Source organism: Carlito syrichta, unplaced genomic scaffold, assembly GCF_000164805.1.
Source record: "Carlito syrichta isolate Samal-C Ts95f unplaced genomic scaffold, Tarsius_syrichta-2.0.1 Scaffold309425, whole genome shotgun sequence".
Classification (NCBI taxonomy): domain Eukaryota; kingdom Metazoa; phylum Chordata; class Mammalia; order Primates; family Tarsiidae; genus Carlito; species Carlito syrichta.
In genome coordinates this window covers 401,121-416,974 of record NW_007253521.1, presented here as the reverse complement: position 1 = coordinate 416,974, position 15,854 = coordinate 401,121, and the positions used below count along the sequence as shown (strand labels likewise).

The 15,854-nt window shown below is 40.9% G+C and overlaps 1 protein-coding gene across 2 annotated transcripts in view; it reads left to right on the top strand.

The window, feature by feature from the left end:
• The window catches only part of DLC1 (DLC1 Rho GTPase activating protein), a 447,354-nt gene that overhangs the window by 383,809 nt on the left and 47,691 nt on the right, over positions 1-15,854 (top strand). The window lies entirely within an intron of this gene.

Below are 15,854 nucleotides of genomic sequence, written 5' to 3'. Positions count from 1 at the left end.
AAAAAAAAAAAAAAAAAAGAATCACAAGATTATTGTGGGGACTAAACTATGTAACAGATGAAAACACTCAGAAAGCACATGACATCGATAGCACTGAACATATATTAATGATCATTATGCTTAAAACATACTGTTGATATTTTTATTGGTATATTATTAAATTGACAGATTAAGGAAGAACTAGCATCTGGAAATACTGAGTCTTCCTATGTAAGCATCATGTTTGTTTTTTTTTTTAACGTATTTGAGTCTTCTTTGTGTGTGTGTGTTTTTTAAGCTTTCGAGTCCACTTTCTTCAAACATCCCACAGATCTTTATCCATGTTATATAAGGATTCATACTCGCCTTTCTATAATTCATCTTCCACCGATATTTCATCATCATATGGTTCCAATTCCTGTGATTCCTGGTTATTACTCCCAGCTACCCGGCTTCATCTGTGGGTATCTCTTGTCCAAGACACTTAACTGAAGACCTTGATTACAACCTGCCCCCAACAGAATATAGCAAGTTGTATTTCTTTAAAACATTTGATCTTCAAAACTACTTATAAAGGCTCATACATTTTTAAGGCTGGTATTTTCTCAGTGAAAGAAGTTCTCTGTTGAAGTGCTTTCCTGGATGTGGTGACTGAGTTTGTAGAAAGCATCTTGAGAAATCAGACCCTTCAACAAGATTTTATGCTTGAACCCTTTATCTGAGTTTTTGTTTCATGCACATTAAACTGTTGCTGAAAAGCATGGGTCCTTTAAAGTTCAGGGGGAAAGCGTTTGCAAAGATCTAAGACTGAGTTAAAAACAAAGCTATAGCCAGAGGCCTGGTTTCCTTCGAAGGAAGGAGTCCCCTACTAATCTGTCATGCTTCTGTCTAAGAGGATATTAAAGCCATCCCAGGCTCCTGTGTTTACAGCCAGTCATGTGTCTCACAATCCTTGTCTGTACCCAGGGAGTCACATGATCAGGGTTACACACCGTGGCGTGTCCATAGTTCCTTGTTAAGGGCAATAGAGTGAGTAATTAGAGCATTGACGATAAAGGAAAAAAGAGAGACAATAAAATCTTTATTATTAGTTACCATCTCCTAATCACAGACTACCGTAATTAGGAGCAAAAAATAGACCTTTAAAGGAAAGATTGGGCCTACTGGGCAAGCTATTATTCTGTCGGTTCTCTTTAGTTGTGACTCCTTGATTACATTAAAGGTGAGATGGATTTTTTTTTTTTTAAATGCTTTAAATGTTTTTTCTAATTTAAAAAAAGGTTGTTAAAAATAGATTTGATAGACACAAAGAACTGAGTATCACATGTTCTCACTTATAAGCGGACCTTGAACAATTATCATAATACTATAAGAAAAGGATTGGCACTAGTGGGAAACCTCCAGGGGAGGGAGGGGGCGGGATTGGCAACAGTGGAAATCTGCTGGGGGCGGGGACACAACTCATCAACAATTTGTATACCTTACCCTGAATTGTACCCCACATCTTTACAATAACATAAGATAAATAAAAAATAGATGCAATATGAGAAGTTATGGACCCTCCCCCGACCCAACCCATAGAATTGTCTTTCCTCACAGTTTCTTTTGAGCTACCTAAGAGGTCTGGGCTGGGGAAATATATGTCACTATTCACAGACATACATCTATACATCCCAAATGACATTCAGGTGGTGTTGGTTTTACAGGCAATATACAATATACATTTGTCTTCAGAGACAAATGGCTGCTTTAGTACCAGTCCGGTGCTGACCAATCTTGGGAAATGCCTATTATATCCTTGGGAAGAGTTCTTTAAACAAGTATGTGTGATTACCAGCAGAATGAAGTCTCGCTTTTGGATTATGAGAGTCATTTACTTAGGCAAGTCCTGCCAAACCAAGTGCAAGGAAGAGGGCTGATGTTCACAGAGCCTTTTGTCTCACAATCACCTGTTGTATTCCAGCCCCGGTTCAGTGGGGACTGAAGTTTGTTTATAATTCATTCCTTCTGATGTGCAGAAGTCCTTCCAACTGGTGGTAAGGCTAGGCAAGTATATAAGAGCTCTTCACCTTTCGAAAGATGGAGGAAAGATAGCGTGAGAAATATTAATGTTGTTCACACTTGGCCAGGAAGAGATGGGCCTGAATAGAGCCAGGAAGAAGAACCCTGATCAGACTGTGTAGACCAAGGTAAGGATTAGATGGAGAGAGGACAAATATTAGCTTCTCGTGAGCTGATAATGAGCAGGGCATTGCCTCAAAAAAGGGCTAGGGAGCCCGGTTCAGTGGCTCAGCCTGTAATCCTGCGCCTTTGGGAGGCTGAGGTGAGTGGATTGCCTGAGCCCGCGGGTTCGAGACCCGCCTGGGCAGCAAGACCTCATCTCTACAATAAATCAAAAAATCAGCCTAGCGTGGTAGCGCTTGCCTGTAATTCCGGCTACTTGGAAGGCTGAGGCGGAAGGATCGCCGGAGCCCAGCAGTCGAGGCTGCGGTGGCCGGGAGCAGCCACTGCACTCTAGTCTGGGCGACCAAGTGAGACTCCAACTCAAAAAAAAAAAAAAAATTCTCAAAATATATTAAGGCAGCAGAGTAGGTCTTTTAAAATCTTGGAGAAATTAAATGAAAATAGGGCTCACATACGAGTAAGGAGCTAGGAAAAAGAACTTGATTTTCAAGTGGGATTTGAACTAGGAATTGCAAACAGAGGAGCTCTGAAGGTTTGCTTGAATTAAGTTTTGTCAGGATAATAGAATTGAGATTGTGCCTTCTGCATTTTGAATCTGCTGAGACATTTCCAATCAGAATCATAAAAATATTATCCCCCCATTACTGGCCAACTAGGTGTTTGCTATCAAGGAAATGCCTAGAATGAGAAACGAGAGCATGTAGCCTAAATGCTTCATGTTAGGACTTTAGAAAAAACCTTTGTAAGGCTGAAAATGTTATGGAGGAAGAAATTCCAGCATGCCTATGCCCTCCTTGTGTAAAACACACACACACACACAGAATATTTAGTTGTTGAAGTTTTCCCACCAGGCATTTCTTAGCTGCTAGTGACCTAGAAATCAAAATTGCATATGCTGTACCCTGAGACCCTCCTTTCTCAATCACAGAGTATGCAGGTGAGCACTATTCAAATATTAGTAGTTACAGTAGTTACCTGCCTATCATCTAGTTAATTTTCAGGTATGGACCCCCTGCTTCTCCTTAACTGTGGAAAATGCAGATTCGCATTGTGAGGGTCAGCCTCAAGATCTGGAAGATCTGGAAATCAGTATGAAAAAACTTCCTTTTCCAACTTGGAGATTTCAAATTAGTAAGAGAAGGACTGAAGCTACTAAGATAGAACATTTTGGGTCTCCAAAGCTGTTAATACAGAGAAGCACTGAATTCATTTTGAAAAGGGGAAAAAGAAATCCACACATACTAATTTAGAGAAGTTGGCTGGCACCTCATTTATCATTCTTCAGTTTTCTACTGGAGATTTATTTGGGTCAGAGTTTTTGGGTTAGATCCCTCACTCCCCCAGGAGACTGGCAGTGTTATTTAGAAACTCAGTTCTGAGGAGGAATCCAAATACAACAACTATGTTCAGTTTCTCTGATAGCTTAGTGAGGAATTTTTTTTTTCCTTTTTTTACTGATACTTAGTTCCTAGATACAGGTATGCAATTCATCACACCAGGCAACCAGGCAAATGAAGAAAAAATATATAAATTATGAGCTGACTGATTCACTTTCAGCACTATTTGGAGCATGCTGATAAAAGCTTTTGTCTTCTTCTTGCCTAAATTTAGATTGATAGTCCTAGGGAGATTTAAAATGTATACTAGATTAATCAGCATTCCTTCATTCTTTCTAAATTCCATACAGATTTCAAAGTCTTATTGAGGAGCAAAGCTATATCAGGGCCCAGTCAAGTCAAAACTAACCAGGAATGGACCAGGTACAGTGGCTCCCACCTATAATCCCAGTACTTTGGGATGGGATCACTTGAGCCCAGGAGTTTGAGACCAGCCTGTACAACATAGTGAGACCTTGTTTCAACAAAAAAATTAAAAAGCTAGCCAGACATGGTGGTGTGTACCTGTAGTCCCAACTATTGGGAGGCTGGGGCGTAAGGACTGCCTCAGCCCAGAAGGTCAATGTTGCAATGAGTCATGATCATGCCACTCTACTCCAGCCTGAGTGATGAAGTGAGACCCCCCAACAGTCCTTTGGCTTCTAGATTCAATTTTCTGGTTTGCTTTTCTCTCTGGTTCTCTGTGCTGAGGAATATTATAAACCCTTCCATAACCCTATCTTGGACTTTATTCTTCCAACTTTAAACATTCTGCTAGCACAAGCAAATAGTGATAATGGCAATTTTTTTAAAACATAGAACTAGCCGGGCTCGGTGGCTCAGCCTGTAATCCCAACACTTTGGGAGACCAAGGTGAGTGGATTGCCCGAGCCTGTAGGTTCAAGACCAGCCCAGGCAACTTGGTGAGACCTTGACTTTACAATAAATAAAAAATTAGCTGTGGGTGGTAGCATGCGCCTGTAGTTCCGGCTACTTGGAAGACTAAGGCACAAGGATCGCCTGAGCCCAGCAGGTCGACGCTGGGGTGGGCGTGAGCATGCCACTGCACTCCAGCCTGGGCGACAGAGTGCGACTCCAACTCAAAAAAAAAAAACCCCTAAAAAACAAAACTAAACATAGAACTGATGTAAATATGGAAGGCTTAGATGTCATATGATAGGAATACAGTCGATATTAACTTAGAAAGTGAATGCTCTTTTATAGAATCAAATTACTATGGCTGTTGCTATCATTATTACCATTATTATTAATATTTGCCTTTGACAATGTGAAAGGGAGGAAATAGGACAGATTTGGGGATTATTTTTAATAACTTATAAATTTAGGTACTAAAAAGTTAGTGGTTATAACTTTCAGTATCACTAGTTCACTGGTTCTGGAATTTTCCAATAATAACACTACTACAGAGGATAAGTAGTACTGATTAAAAGAAAAAGAGGCCTTTTAAGACATAAGTAAAATAGTAGTGTAATATAGCTACCACTGTAAATATTACAGTGTATTTTGAGAGCCTGTGACATATAAGTTTTGAGGCACAATAATACATGCCCATTAACTTATCACCCAACTGAAGACCTAGAATATTCTCTTTCCTATTAAAGCTTCCCACGTGGTCTTCTCTTGCCCCAGAGGAAATCACAATCCTGAATTTTGAATTTATCCTTTCCTTCATATTTGATTAATTTTTTATTATACAAGCACTTTATTTTTAATTTTGATGTTTTCCTCAACATTGTTTCAGAGATTTCTCCCTGTTGTTGCATGTAGCAGTGGCTCATTTATATTCACTGCTGTCATAGCATTCCACAGTGTAAATATACCATTTTTAAAAATCTGCTCTTCAGTTGATGGACACTTGGATTTTTTCTAGTTTTTCCTAGTACAATAGGGCTGTAGACATTCTTGAGAATATTGGATGCACATGTGCAAGAGTTTCTTTAGAGTAATCCCTTATAGAAGAATTGCTGGGTTATAGCACAGTCAGTGTTTAACTTTAAAATGAATGTAAACTTGTTTTCTTAAGAGGATGTACCAGTATATATTTTTTTTAACCAGAAATACGAGTTATCATTAAGAACTTGGTGTTTTAAATTTTAAATCTAGTATATGCAAACTGGCAGCTAATTATGGTGTATATTTGCATTTTCCAGATTACTAATGAGTTTTGACCATTTTGCCATATGTTTGTTCACTGTTCATTTTCCATACTTGCTCACATCTTTTGTCTTTATTAAGATTTTGTTTTGCTTTCTTTGAGTTTATTATTTTGTACTTTTTCTAAGCTGGGTGCATCATTAATTTCCAGTTTTTCTTCTTTACTAATATAAGTAGTCAAGTTTATATATTTCATCAAATACTAGCTTCCACTATATCTCATGTGTTTAAATAAGTAAAACTTTCATTACCATTCAGTATTCTAGCTTCTAAGTATAATTTCTTCTCAAATCATGAGATATGTATTTTTTTCAAATTTTAAGTAAAAGTGTCTATCATTTATAAATATTTTATTGTTTTTGATATTCTATTTAATTGCATTTTGGTCGCAGAATGTGGCTGTTCTAGTTATCTATTTTTGCATAACAAGCAACGTAAAAACACTGTCTTAAAACAACAACAATCAGTTATTTTGCTCATAGATCTGACAGTTGACTGAACACGACTAGGTAGTTTCTCCTTAGGGTCTATATTAGTTAGGATTCTCCAGAGAAACAGCCAATAGGATGGATGGAGAGATAGAGAGAAAAAGAGAAGAGAGGAAACTTATTAGGAGAATTGGTTTGCATAATTATGGAGACGGAGAAGTCCCACAACACACCATCTGCAAACTAGAGAACCAAGGAAGCTGGTAGCATGACTCAGTTCTTCAAAGGTCTATCTGGGTCCTCAACTGATTAGATGGTGTCCCCCTCCCCAAACTGATTGAGAGCAGATCTTTCTTACTCAGTCCACTGATCCAAATGTCAATCTCTTCCAGAAGCACCCTCACAGACATACTCTAGAATTAATCCTTTGTCAGCTATTTAGGTATCCCTTAACCTAGTCAAGTTGATACCTAAAATTAACCTTCACAGGGTCTCTAGGCAGCTGAAGTGAGATGATAGCTGGGATTAGGATCTTTCAAAGGCTTTTCCATTCACCTGGGCCTGATCTGGGAAAACTTAAACCACTCTGGGCTGAAACAGCTGGAGCTCCTCTGGCCTTTGTCTCACTCTGTGGCCTTTCTATATGGTTTCTCAGCATCAGAACCGCAGAGCAATCAAACTTCTTATATGGTTGCCAAAAAGACATGAGTGATTGTCCCAAGTCAAGCTCACTGAGGCTACATAACCTTTTCTGTAGTAAAGCAAAATCACTTATACCACATTCTGTTCATTGAAGGTCACAGAGGACCGCCTGGGTTCAAGGACATTGATTCCACTCCATATTGACAAGAGGATTGTCAAAGATTTTGTGAACCTGTTTTAAAACCACCAGAGTGATTGATATGATATCACCTATTTAAAATTTGTTGAGATTTGCTTTATGGCTTAGTATATGGTCAGTACTTTGGTTTTGCTTTGGTTTGTTTGTTCTCAATATTGTAGAGTTGAAAATGTGTGTATTCTAACTGATGGGTACAGTTATTTGTACATGAGTATTACTTTTCTATTGAACTTTATTTTGTCTGCTGAACCTATCCAAAATTGAGAGGTCTATTGAAATCTCTTACCAAGCCGTGCTCAGTGGCTCAGCCTGTAATTCCACGCCTTTGGGAGGCTGAGGTGAGTGGATTGCCTGAGCCTGCGGGTTCGAGACCCTCCTGGGCAGCGAGACCTCATCTCTACAATAAATCAAAAAATCAGCCGGGCGTGGTAGCGCATGCCTGTAATTCCGGCTACTCAGAAGTCTGAGGCAGAAGGATCGCTGGAGCCCAGCAGGCGAGGCTGCAGTGGCTGGGAGTGGCCACTGCACTACAGTCTGAGTGACAGAGTGAGACTCCAACTCAAAAAAAAAAAAAAAGAAATCTCTTACCAATATGACATTTGTTAATTTCTCCCTCTAATTCTGCCAATTTTTGCTTGTAAACATTGAGATTATTTTGATAAAGGCACACAGGTTCAGAATAGTTTTGGTTTCCTTGTTAATTGAACTTTTTAATGTTGTGTAGTAACCCTCTTTATCACTTATAGTCCGCTTTGAGTTAAAACCTTTTATTTCTGATATCTATATGATATCATAATTTTCCTTTTCTTTGTACTTACCTTAGTATTTATCTTTTTTCTGTCCTTTTGCTTTTAACCTTTCTATACCATAATGTCCCTGATGTAGCAATATGTAAACAATATATAGCTAGATTTTTGATTTTTAATTTTTATTTTTATTGGGGATTCAGACATCTGGAGAACTCAGTTATGAAATTTAACGGGCTCTTCTAATCTTGCGTTTGATTTTGCCTTTTACATGTTTGTTTTGTTAACCCATCAGAAAGCTCACAACCACCAGTAAGGAGATATTTGTTTGGCAACAGAATATCTGTTGGAGTGAGATCAGATCTAGTCGTTTCTCTACTGATAAATCTTCAAATATCATTCTTTCACAATCAGTGATTCTTGTTGCCAGTTCTACTTTTTTTTCTTTTGAGTTGGAGTCTCACTCTGTCACCCCGTCCAGGCTGGAGTGCAGTGGCATCCTCATGGCCACCCCAGCGTTGACCCGCTGGGCTCCAGCGATCCTTCTGCCTCAGCTTTCCAAGTAGCCAGAACTACAGGCATGTGCTACCATGGCAGCTATTTTTTTAATTTATTTATTGTAGAGACAAGGTCTCGCCAAGTTGCCTGGGCTGGTCTCGAACTCATGGGCTCAGGCGATCCACTAGCCTCAGCCTCCCAAAGACTGAGCCACTGGGCCCGGCCTACTTTTTAAAATGTATAATTACATTAGCCGGCATGGTGGCACGCTCCTGCAGTCCCAGCTACTCGGGAGTCTGAGGCAGATGGATTACCTGAGCCCAGAAGGTTGAAACTGCCATGAACTGTGATTCTGCCACTGCACTGCAGCTTGTGCGATAGAGTAAAACCCTGACTCAAAGCAAAAAACAAAAACAAAAAAAACCCCTACAAAATATCAAACAAGATTCAAAGGTCTTACTTGTTATTTTCAATTACTAAAGTAGTTTACTTGAATAGTTTTTCCTACACGGTCTAACACTAGAATTGCTAAGACACAAATTCAATTTACAAAACAAGGTCATTTAAAGCATGAGATTATGGCCAGGCTCCGTGGCTCAGACTGTAATCCCAGTACTTTGGGAGGCTGAGGTGAGTGGATTGCCTGGACCCACGGGTTCGAGACTAGCCTGGGAAACTTGGCGAGACCTCATCTTTACAATAAATTAGCCGGGCATGGTGGTGCGTGCCTGTAATTCCAGCTACTTGGAAGACTGAGGCGGAAGGATCACCTGAGCCCAGCAGGTCGAGGCTGCGGTGGCTGGAAGCGTGCCACACTGCACTCCAGCCTGGGTGACAGAGTGAGACTCCAACTCAATATATATATATACATATATATATATATGTATATATATATATGTATAGAAATATATATATGTATATATATATATATATTTCTATAATAAAAGACAAATGGTCAATATCCCTAATACATAATACTTATAGATCAATAAGAAAAAAAAGAAACAAAACTATAAAACTGAATAGATAATTAAAAAAACATGAAAATATTTAGCCAGTATAAGTCAGACACAAACAAACAAATGGTGTATGAGTCTACTTATATGGGGTACCTAGAATATGGTCAACCTTCTAGAGACAAAGTGGGATAGTGGTTACCAGGGACTGGAGGAAGGGGATAATTGGGAGTTACTATTGAGTTTGGGATGAAAAAACATTCTGGAAATGGATAGTCGTGATGGTCACACAATAATGTGAATTCACTGAATGCCACTAAACTGTACACTTAAAAATGATTAAAATAGCAAATGTTGTGTGTGTGTGTGTGTGTGTGTGTGTGTGTGTGTGTGTGTGTATTTGAGCCAGAGCTCTGTCATCCAGGCTGGAGTGCAGAGTTATGATCATAGCTCACTGCAGCCTCAAGCTCCTGGTCTTAGAGGATCTTTCTGCTTCACCCTCTGGAGTAGCTGGAACTACAGGTACATGCCTGGCTAATTAAATTTTTTTTAGAAACAAGGTCTTGCTATGTTGCCTGGGCTAGTCTCAAACTCCTGGCCTCCAGCATTCTTCCCACCTCAGCCTACCAAAATGCTGGAATTACAGGCGTGAGCCGCCACACCTGGCCATCACACACATTTTACCATGCCATTTAAATTGGTTAATTCAATGGGGAAGTAGCCTTGTTGTTTTAATGAAATCAAAATAATCACATTTATTTTCCACTTACTTGATTTTTGTGCAGTGAGGGGCCCCTCGAAAGAATCAGAGCAGCCCTTGACAAAGATCAAATGAATGCTGGGGATAGTAGGATCACTGTGTGGGTACCAGCACTCCTGGGTTCACGTCTTCTCTGCCATTTTAGCAAGGAGACCTTGAGCAAATCGACCACCTGAACCTTTAAATGAGAAAGACTTTAAAAAGAAATCCTACTAGCAATATCGTAAATATCTCAGGGAAGCATGCCAGTTGATATATCAAATCAGGACTGAGAGTTCAGCATGTTCCAACCGTCCACTGAGCTCCACTATAGAATGTGACCATTCCTGCTTTCCGCCTAAGTGTTGTCCCCTCCAAGCCTCCCCTTCATATTCATTTTGTCTTGTCCAACTTGCTGACTTTTTGAGAGTTTTGTAACTATTAGTTGCATGACAAAAAGTACTATGCTAGGCTGGTCACAGTTGGAGTTCCAGCGATTCTCCAAATACTAGATTTGTTTATTTATTTGTATTTATTTGTTTGTTTATATAGAGATGGGGGTCTCACTGTGTTGGCCAGCTGATCTCAAACGCCTGGCTTCAAGCTATACTCCCACCTCTATCTCTCCCAAAGTGCTGAGATTACAGGTGTGAGCCATCACACCTAGTCCCCAAGTTGGATTTACATCACATTTTCACAGAAAAAAGCTGACTCTCCTCTGCCCCTCATAAAAATATCACTGAGAGACTAAATTAACCTTCCCCATATTTTGAACTTGGATTGTTCAAAAGTTGCAATGATAAAAGTTCTGACTGAACAAGAGAGCTACTCCAGTTAAAATGAAGAGGGATGAATTTATTTTGCTGCCTAAGGCCTTTTTACTCTTCCTCTTTCTTCATCCTACCCTCCAACATTTGGGTTTTGAAAACTTTTGAAAAGGCCAAATACCAGCTAGAGTAGAGAAGGGAAAGAACCTAGACTGGGGTCATTGAAGCTTAAAAATAAATGGATGTTTTAAGGACAGCCATGCAATGTCAAATGTAATTACTTTTCTTAATTGAAAACTGTTTAAAATTATTTTCAAAACTTTCTATTCTTTGTCATGTTTCCTTTGAACATTATAAATAAAAATGATTTTTGCCAATAATTTCACAATGCTCCATTGAACATAAATTATATTACATTTTCCAAGTGCAGAGGAGTCTTTTAGTTCCTAGGGGAGAGAAATACATTTCCAAAGAGATTGCTTGGCTCTCATCAGTAGAGCAGAGGTTGAAACTGGTTGCCCAGGGCTAAATGAAGCCCAAAGTTTAAATTACTTGGAAAGGATTTAGATTTTTTTAATTGGTTGCCAGCAACTAAAAACTGGGAGATTCGATATTAAAAATATAGGAGCTCTTGAAAAATCTTTAAGCCCAGTATTTTGGGGTTGCTCTGTTAACACATACCAATAAGCCAGTGAGCCCACATGATGGCTGTCCTCTTAGAGGGGTCTGGACTCCCCAGTTCTTACTATCCCACTGCGGCTTGCTTCACTCACCAACATCACCTGCCTGAGTGCCTATAGGTACTTGAGTATTTTTTAATATGCTATCGTGGACAATATCAATAACATTCAATATTAATTATTAAAACATAGTAGGAACCAAAGAGAAAAGCCCTCTTAGTCATGCCACCTTCTGCCACGCTGTTTAAGAGTTAGGTAAGTGATTTTTCCTGCTTTGATAATGCCACTGTTGAATGAGAAAACATCCAAATATAATGGTTATAGATACCCTTGGGGATAGCCTCCAAAAAGCTAATGCCCAAGGTGAGGAAGGAACATGGCAGGAAGTAAACAACACAGGTCCTTGTGCCAAATCTCTCTCTCTCTCTCTCTTAAAATTTTAAGACAGGGTCTCACTCTGTCCCTCTGGCTGGAGTGCAGTGATGTAACCATAGCTCACTACAGCCTCGAACTCCTGGGCTCAAGTGATCCTCCCCCCTCAGCCTCCAGAGTAGCTAGAACTACAGTCTAATTACAAAAAAAGAAAAAAATTGTAGAGTTAGGGTCTCATTTGGTTGCCCGGGCTGGTCTCAAACTCCTGGCCTCAAACTCCTGGCCTTAAATGATCCCCCCAAAGTACTGAGATTACAAGGCGTGAGCTATCACACCTGGCCAAAATCTCTCTTTAAAAAAAAAAAAAAATGTCGGACTCGGTGGCTCAGCCTGTAATCCCAGCACTTTGGGAGGCCAAGGCGAGTGGATTGCCTGAGCCCGTGGGTTCCAGACCAGGCAACTTGGCAAGACTTCATCTCTACAGTGAATCAAAAATCAGCTGGGCGTGGTAGCGCTCGCCCGTAGTTCCTGCTACTTGGAAGGCTGAGGCGGAAGGATCGTGGGAGCCCAGCAGGTCGAGGCTGCGGTATCCGGCAGCGTGCCACTGCACTCGTCTGGGTGACAGAGTGAGACACCAACTCAAAAAAAACCCAAAAAACTGCCATTGAGAGCAAATAACAACAACAATACCTGGTGCAATTTGTGATAGTTTTTCACTTTGTGGTATTAAAAAGGACCATAGGCTGTTGGCAGGTAAAAAGGCTATGTTGCAGCGATGATTCCTGCCTTTTAGTTCAGTGTTGCAATCCTGAAATCTCACGGAATACAGATCAGCTAACAAATGTAGCCTAAGGTCATCTGCCTGTGACAGACAAATGAAAACCTTGGGTGATGGGTTCAAGGTTAAATGAAGAGAAAGGACTCTGAGTTGGTGGGGACCCTTCTTCAGTTGGGAAAGCACCACTGTTTGTTGACATTCTTAATGACTTTTTCACTCTTTTCCTTCCCCCAACTTGTAAAGGCTCCTCTGATTCACAAAGGTTAAAGTCAAGATCTTGTTTTGTTTTCATTGTCTCCTGGATGGTTATTTAAGTAGGAATTCCATGTTTTAGTTTAATGTGCCCATTTAATAGTATAAAATAATATTGGCTAACATCGAGTGCTTAATATGTGCTAAGCAGTTATGTGTGTTTTCTTATGCAGTTCTCATAAAAACCTCATGAGGGGTGCGTTATTACAATCGCCTTCTTTTTTTTTTTTTGAGTTGGAGTCTCACTCTGTTACTCAGGCTGGAGTGCAGTGGCATGCTCATAGCTACCACAGCCTTGGCCTCCTGGGCTCAGGCGATCCTTCTGCCTCAGCACATCCTCCCCACTCTCCCAGTAGCTGCAACTACAGGCGCATGCCACCACGCCCAGCTCATTTTTTTTTTATTTATTGTATGAGGTTTGTCTTGTTGCCCAGGCTAGTCTCAAACTCCAGGGCTCAGGCAGTCCTCTTGCCTTGGCCTCCCAAAGTGCAGGGATTAAAGACATGAGCCAATGCAAACTAAAGTTTTAAGAAGCTAAGCAAAACATTCATATAAAGCAGGTATAAGTGGCCTACTTCAAAAGTCCTTTGTTCAACTCCTATTCTGTAAGTGCATCAGCCTTCAAATTGTGGCACGTCCATTTCTAACAAGAGTAAGAATTAAAACTATAAAAACTGGGGTTTAGCGAGGCTCAGTGGCTCAGCCTGTAATCCCGCACTTTGGGAGGTTGAGGTGAGTGAATTGCCTGAGCCCGTGGGTTCGAGACACGCCTGGGCAACTTGGCGAGACCTCATCTCTACAATAAATCAAAAAAAAGAAAATTAGCCGGGCGTGGTAGCGTGCGCCTGTAGTTCCAGCTACTTGGAAGGCTGAGGCAGAAGGATCACCGGAGCCCAGCAGGTCGAGGCTGCGGTGGCCGGGGGCGGCCACTGCACTCCAGTCTGAGTGACAGAGTGAGACTCCAACTCAAAAAACAAAACAAAACAAAACAAAACCTGGGGCTTCATCCTGGTCACAGGTTGTGTCCTAAATCAAAGAATGAGAGAAGATGAGATTTAGGGAAGGCCAAATGCAATGTTGTTGAAGTTGTTATTAGTATTATTAGATGCTGAGCAAAGCACATTAACACAGAGAGTGATAATGAATTTAGAAAAGACCCAGAGAAGGCAGCATCACTAATCAAGGAGAAAGCTTAAGCGAGAAGAGGTCAGCATGTTTCACTCTAGAAAGATGAATGCTGAGTGGAGGTGGGTGTATCAGGGATGCACGGACTCCTAGCAACCAAATTAAACTAAAATACAACCTCACTCAGCAAATAATAAACATTAAGAACTTATTCTGAGAACTAGTATATTTGGAGGGAGATGCTTAGAATACCTGTGATTTTAAGGATTGTATTTTTAAGAAACAAGAGAAATGAGTATGTTCTGGAGGTACACTCCAATTTTTTAAGCTCAGAGTTTACATTAACGCCTGAGCGATGTTTTCAAAATGCAAATCTGATCATGAGATGCTTTCTTCCACTAAAATGGCTTCTCACTGTTTATCACTGTCAAAGATTAAAAAAACCCTTAACATCATCTCTTGGAATTGAAAGTTCTTGCCCTAACTTTCCCCGCCTCCCCTTGAATCACACTCTTGCTTGCTGGTAACTGTGGGCGTTTGGACAGTTCCTCAGGCTCCCACACTCCTGAGGGCAGCTGCATCTGAGTGGGGGAGGTCAGACCCCCTCACTTCCTGGACCTTCAATGCACAGCTTTGTCATATACCCCTGTCGCTTCCCTCAGCTGACTGTAAACTCTGAGCAGGGAGAGGCCTGACCTGTCCTGCTCACCTTTGTGCCCTAGGGGTTATAAGTAGGTAAAAATCTGGAAATATGTGTTGATTGGAGGAGTCCCAGGCTCTTCAAAGCTGAATTCTGGTTTGGGTAAATAGGAGAGCCAGTGGTGGAGTTAACATTTTAAATTTGTTTTATAGAAATTTACGGGGGGAGGAGAGGAAGAAAATCTTGTGTATGTAAACTGAAATATGGTAATAAAATTCATACATTTTAAACTGGAATTAAGAGTAACTAAATTCTCGTATTTCTAATTACCCCACTTAAACACAAACTGTGACCCGTCCCTCCAACTCCAATATCCCTTCCCTTGCTTTGATATATTTCCATCTGACATATTGTATACTGTATATTTCACTTTGGTATTTTGTTTATTGTGATCTTTCCTACGAAAAAGTAAACTCCAGGAGGAAGGTACATTTGTGTCTTTTGCTTGCTGCTGAATCCCCTAATCTAGAACTGCGTTTGGCACATAGTAAATGCTGTCTGTTGAATGAATGAATTTAGATCAGTAGTCGTTTTCCTTGCCCAGAGATAGCAAGCAGAAAACATCAATTAACTCCAAAGTACATTTTCATGGAATGCCGGTCTGGATTTTTAAAAATCTTGCTGCAATTGTATTCAATTGTGATATTTCAACAAATGGCTTCAGATCCTATCAGAGGCCCTCAAACTACAGTGCCTCAGAATCACCTGAGAGCTTGTAAAAGTGCCGATTCTGACCACGAGAGATAGGCATTCTGCAGTCTGGGGCCCGACCCCTAACAGTTACAGGGGCTGCTTTTGGATTGTGACCCAATGGCCAGCTTGAGAAAGACTGGCTTTGACGCTCACCACGCTGAGCCAATCAGTCCCTCTAAGGCAGTATTTATTACCTGCTTTCGTTCGGGCAACCCTGCGGGCTTCAGCACTGAATAACGAATGTCCAAGGGACAGGTATTCTTCTCCCCTTTTTACAGATCGGGAAACGCTGATCCATTCCCCCTCGCACCCGCACATTTACGTGGTGCCTACCAGGACGAAAGGCAGAATGACAGAGGTGAAAAGTGCGCAGAGCTACCGTAAAGAAAAAGAGGGAAAGTAAACGGTGTCCAGCCGTGACACCCCCGCCTGGTAAAGGCCTCATGACCTTTGCCTTTGCACCCGGGGCCAGTAGTTGGCGACTTTTAGGCGCTTCCCGCTGCGGACGTGGAGGCCCGTGGCGGGGGTGGGGGAACATTCCAGCCTCGGGCGGAGGAGGCGTGGG